We start from the raw sequence: 6,003 nt of genomic DNA on the forward strand, positions 1-6,003 counted from the left end.
CCAACGCACCGATGTCTGAGGGGGTCCGCCACTGGCAGGGGAAGTGGTGGTAGGGGGAGATAGGCCTCCAAACCTTGGAGGGCCTGAGATGTCCCCAGAGAGGTGGCGCCTGACACCCAACCTGACATATAGACACAGACATACAGGCACACACAGATACAAACATCCATTCCCACCCTCATGCTCTCATATGCACTTACTCCACACTCAACCAACGTGGAGACAGACATAAAGAGACGTTGTACACACGATCACACTCCCCAAGCGTACTCTACAAACCGGGTCTAGTTGCCCCCGCCCCTGGAGGGGGGAACTGCACCCAGACCCAGGTGGTGTTTCCCTTTTCCCTGCGGTGGGGGGAGGCAGACCGCCCCGACTCCGCAGCAGCAGGAAGGCTCCACACTGGGTTTCAGATGCTGGGTTTCCAACTTTTAAATGCTCTGCTAAGCCTTTACTCCAGTGGCTTTAAGTTGCTGTTTGTTTGTGGGCCTTTCTATCTGAAGTTTAGTCTTCAACAAGTAAAATACACGCTCATCTGGGTTAAGATCAGGTGACTGATGTGATCATTCAAGAGTAATCCACTTCTTTGCTTTAATAAACTCCTCGGTTGCTTTGGCTGTATGTTTTGGGTCATTGTCCATCCATATAATTAAACACCACCCAATCAGTTTGACTGCATTTAGCTGGATTTGAGCAGTATGTCTCTGAAAACCTCACAATTCAATCAGCTGCTTCTGTCCTGTGTCACATCATCAGTAAACACTAGTGTCCCAGTGCCACTGGTAGCCATGCACAACCAAGCCATCACACTGCCTCCGTCGTGTTTTACAGATGATGTGCTACTCTTTGGATCGTGAGCTGTTCCATGGCTTCTCCATACTTTTTCCATCTGTCCAAAGGATGTGGTGGCTTTTTGAGATGTATTTTAGCAAAGTCCAATCTAGTCTTTCTATTCTTGAGGCATATGAGTTGCTTGCACCTTGCAGTGAACTGTCTGTATTTACTTTCATGCAGTCTTCTCTTTATGGTAGACTTGGATAATGATACCTTCTGGAGAGTGTAGTTCACTTGGTCGGCCATTGTGAAGGGGTGTCTCTTCACCTTGGAAATGATTCTGTGATCATCCACCACTGTTGTCTTCTGTGGTCATCCAGGTCTTTTTGTGTTGGTGAGCACACCAGTGCTGTCTTTCTTTCTCAGGATGTACCAAACTGTAGGTTTTGCCACTCCTAATATTGCAGCAATTTCTCGGAGCTGTCTTTGAAGCTCAAGGATGGCTTGTTTCACCTGCATGGAGAGCAGGTTTGACCGCATGTTGTCTGTTTACAGCAAATTCTTCCAAGTGCAAGCATCATACCTCAAATCAACTCCAGGCCTTTTATTTACTTAATTGATATTGACACAACCAAGGAATTACCCACACATGTCCATGAAATAGCTTACGAGTCACTTGTCCAATTACCTTTGGTCCCTTTAAAAAAGAAGCTGCACATGTTAAGGAGCGGAAACTCCTAAACTCTTCATCCAATTTGAATTTGGATAGCATCAAGTGAAAGCTGAGAGTCTACACATTATATCCATGTCCATTATGTAACTATAATTGGTATACGTTTCAGTAGGTCTTGATAAACTTTTAAAATTGTATATAATTTATATAGTGTGGAAAAAATAGTGTGGCAGCTTTGGTTGTTCATAGCTGTTCATATACAGTCTATGATCCAGACCTAGGCCAAGATAATCCTAATGAGATCACTATAGCAACAGCTAGGCATTTCATAATTGGTTATATGCTTTATACATGGATGTGGGGGTGTCAGAAGTGAGCTGTGAGAGGTGTTGTTGTGAGCTTGTCCCCAGCCCCCCACACAGTAGCAGTAAGAAAACAAAACTGTGTGTCTTCTCCTGCAGAGAAGGTGCGCGTCAAAGGGATTTAGGGGAGGGGAGAGGGGCATTTCATGTAAGTGCTCTTTTAAGGGTGTGATCGTGCCCCACAGGTAGCGTCTGCTTTCACACATTAGGAGAGACTTGTAGGTGTGACCTGCTGCAGAAAGGACAGGCTTTGCTTAATAAAAGCCACATTGCTGCTGAGGCAGAGGGAGCAGAGGGCTAACTGGGGTCTAATTTCACTCTTAAAAAGTACATTTTAAGCCGAGCTCCCTAAGGAGGCCCAAGTGATTTCACTCAAATATCACTGATTTCATGAACAGCTCAGTGAACACTTCCGTCTGGATAGACAGCCTTCCTCTAACACCTCCTCTGGTGCTTCCTCTTCTCACTTTGAAGTGAGCCATATCGATGTCTGTGAAGAGTCACAGACAGGCAGACTGTCTCTTTCTTTCGTGATCTAGTTTACTCTCCTCAACATAATATTGTCTGCTCCTGAGAGCCTTCTGTGGAAAGAGAGGAAAGAGAGGCACGGGGAGACTGCTCACAGAAGCTTTGTTATTCTGGGTTGGGTCCAAGGGGCTACACTCCCCAGCACTCTGGGTGGGCTTGTTTTATCCACAGGGGCGGATCTAGAGAAATTTTCTTAGGATAGCATGGAAATCAAACAGAGTGGCAAAATCAAAGCCATTTTTTCACACACATGCAGGTGTTACATTCTGTAATATGAATTATATATGGTAAAAAAAAAACAAAAAAGCATCAAATACAGTAGGAATACACATTTCATATAAATATAGCCTATAACTTTATTTTCTTTAACCTACATAATTAAACATTTCAGTTACATAAAACATGTGGATTTTGATTTAATGTACTGTATAGCCTATATAATAAATAAGTATGTAGTCCAATAAGTGTAAAATCTAGAGAGCTACACAAACCCAAGTCTGACTTCAGTCTCAGACTCTGAACTGTCTGAACTGCACTGTTACCCTTTTTCCACCAAAAATTTAAACTTAGCTTTCCATGATTTATTGGGTTAACCCTCTGGGTCCAGGATACATTGGTCATTTTTGACTACTTTTTATTTTACCTTTGTTTGGTATCATACTCTTCAGCACTATCACACATGTCTGAATTTACAGTTATTTTTTCTGAAAACCACACAAAACTGAGTAGGAAAAAGTTATAGTTTTTATTGTAAAAACCACAAACATGTTTAGTGAATGATTTTCTTAACTTGAAATGCAAATATACATTGTAAATTTTAAAAACGCATGCACTAATTTAGTAAACAATAAAGTTATATACAAATATTACCTAAAATAAATTCAGCTACTGCATCTGGCGTTGTTGTACAACCATTTAAAAATTCTACTAAAACTAAAATTAGAGAACAATAAGATGACACACAAATCGGCCTGGCTAAGTCTCCATGTGATACTATGTAATATATTTAGTTTAAGAATTTATAGGCAATGTTTATTGTAGCTGGGCTCAAAGTGTTAATGCTAGCTTGTTTTAATAAACAGCACTGTGATATGCAAAACTGGGGTTGCAAGAGATCATTTTAGGGTGGCACAAGCCACCCCTGTAGATCTGCCCCTGTTTATCCAGACTGTTTGAGACAGCAAGCTGATGACATTCACCTTTGATTTTTACCTGTTTAATCGCATCTTCCACTTTCCTCATGCTGCTCTTACTTTTAGCGTACAGCAATGTAGAGTAGAGAGGGGGGTAAGGTTTGTGTGCATTTCCCCCCTTTTAAATGATGTGTAGCAGTAAACAGTAGATCTTTAATACAGATGTGCAGAGCTGACTGGGTTTGATTTATTAAAACAGTCATGAGAGGCCAGAAACGCTACAGGATAAAATGAAGACAAAAAACAAATCGATAAAATAAAAAGTATATAGAGGTTTTTTTTTAAAAAAAAGTAATCCAAGTCACATGTATATATCCTTTAGATAAAAAAGGCAGATCAAAAAATTACAGAACAGTACAAGACTGGCAAATAATTACTTTAGATTTTATGAAAACAAATAAGGAATAAAATGCAGGAAATTTAAAGGGTGGAAAATAGCTTTCTTTGATGCTGAAATAGAGTTGTCTCCCTGTCAATAAAACAAGAATATTATTAGATGCATAAAAATATGTATTGGTTATGACAAAATAAGAGCTCTGAGCCGTCACACTGTTTTTAATAACGAGATGAGAAAGCAGATGCTGCCCTCTGCAGGCAGCTTAGAGCTTCAGCAGTAAGTTCAAACTAAGCAAGGCACAAAGTCTGGAGCCATTCTTCATTTCTTTGTTTTCATAGAAAAATAGGAAATAGGTGCATTAAACATTGTAAAACATATATTGGAACAAATAGCACAAAAAAACCCAAAAGAAAGCAAAAAAAACAACTTGTTTTCAGTTCTGAACCTGAATGAATTCAAAGCCAGTATTTGGCTGTTGACCTGTTTATTCTTCAGAACACCCTGAAGCCCTTTGGGCAGGCTGGCATGTTTTTGTGTGGTCCTCATGAAGAGTTCTCCAGCCTTCTCAAAGGACATGCAAAGCTCTTCTTTGCCTTTTGTTCTTTTCTCTGCCAAGATGATCCAGCACCGCTTCAACAGTGTTGATATCCAGGGAAGCCAGTCCATGACTGATAGTGTTCTATTGTGCGTTTGTGTCCAGGTATGGTTTAACTGTATTGGCAGTGTTAGGGATCATTGTCATGGTGAAAAATGAAGCTGTTGCCAATCAGATGTTTTCCACATGGTATTAAATGGTGGATCAAAATCAGATTTTTCTGCGTTCATCAGGATCCCCAACGCCACTGGCTGTAATTTAGCCAGAGGCCATGGAAGAGCCTCCACCCTTGTTTTACTGATTGTTGTTTCCTGACCCCCTCCATACATATTCATGACAATTTTAGTCACAAACGTCAGTTACTCCCAAAGAACTGATGTGCAAGATGGCATACCTTGGCCTTTCCTTCCTTAAAACTGCTTCTTGGCAGCCACTCTTCCACTGAGACCATCACTGATGAGGCTTCAGTGAACAGTAGATGAAAGAATTGAAGTTCCTGTGTCAGGTTCTTGCCGGATATTTTCCTCTTTCTTAAGGTCATGACTTTCAGGTACTGTTCATCTTTTGTAGTTAGTGTTTTCAGGCCGGCCACTTCTTCTCATCTTGCATTTGTCCAGTTTCCTCACATTTTAACAACACACTACACACCATGGTGAAACATGCTAAGTGTTCAGCTAATAGCTCTTTGGGAATTGCTTTGTTGGTGTAAAAATATTGTTTTATGACTGTTAGACTTTGGTTATTGTTGGTATTTATTGCTCGAATGATTCTGAAGGGAGTGTTAAAGGGACTTTTAAAAAATCCTCTAAAAACCACCAAGAACAGAACTGAAAATGAATGGAAAATTCAGACAATGTATAAAGGAAAATGATGAAAGATCCTCAGAAAGCCTGCTATTGCTAAGCACTTTAAAAGATTACAGGAAAAACTTCTGTGATGTTCCGTGTCCCAGTAACTAGTTTTGGTAGTTGGAGATTGAACCACCAGGGTCTCGTACCTTGGCAGCCTCCCAGCAGGTTATGGATGGAGAGGCCATGTAGAAAGACTTTGGGACTGCCTCGACGAAATTCTGGCAAACCCTCAGGTGACTCCGGTGGGAAAACCTGTCCTCTACCTGGACTGTGCGGGTGGAGCGCTGCGGACTTCAGCTGAGGATATTGTCAGGCGGTGAAAGGAATACCTCGAGGACCTCCTTAATCACACTGGCAGATCTACCATAGAGGAAGCAGAGTCTGGGCACGAGGAGAACATCATCATCTATAGGGGAATCACACTCCTAAGCCACTTCTGGAATATCTATGCCAGGGTGCTAGAGTCGTCTGCTAGTCAAACCTGTGATACAGAAGGAATAATGGGGGTTTTGTCCCAGCCACAGAACACCAGACCAGCTCTTTACCCTCTGGAGGATACTTGAGAGTATGGCCAACAAGTCTACACACGTTTTGTGGTCTCTTGGAGTGTCCTGTGCTTGCTTCCTCGGGAGTAAGGGGTGTTATTCTAATAAAACTATTGCAAGAGCTTGGTCCGCATAGCCAACAATA

Source organism: Astatotilapia calliptera, chromosome 9, assembly GCF_900246225.1.
Source record: "Astatotilapia calliptera chromosome 9, fAstCal1.2, whole genome shotgun sequence".
NCBI lineage: Eukaryota > Metazoa > Chordata > Actinopteri > Cichliformes > Cichlidae > Astatotilapia > Astatotilapia calliptera.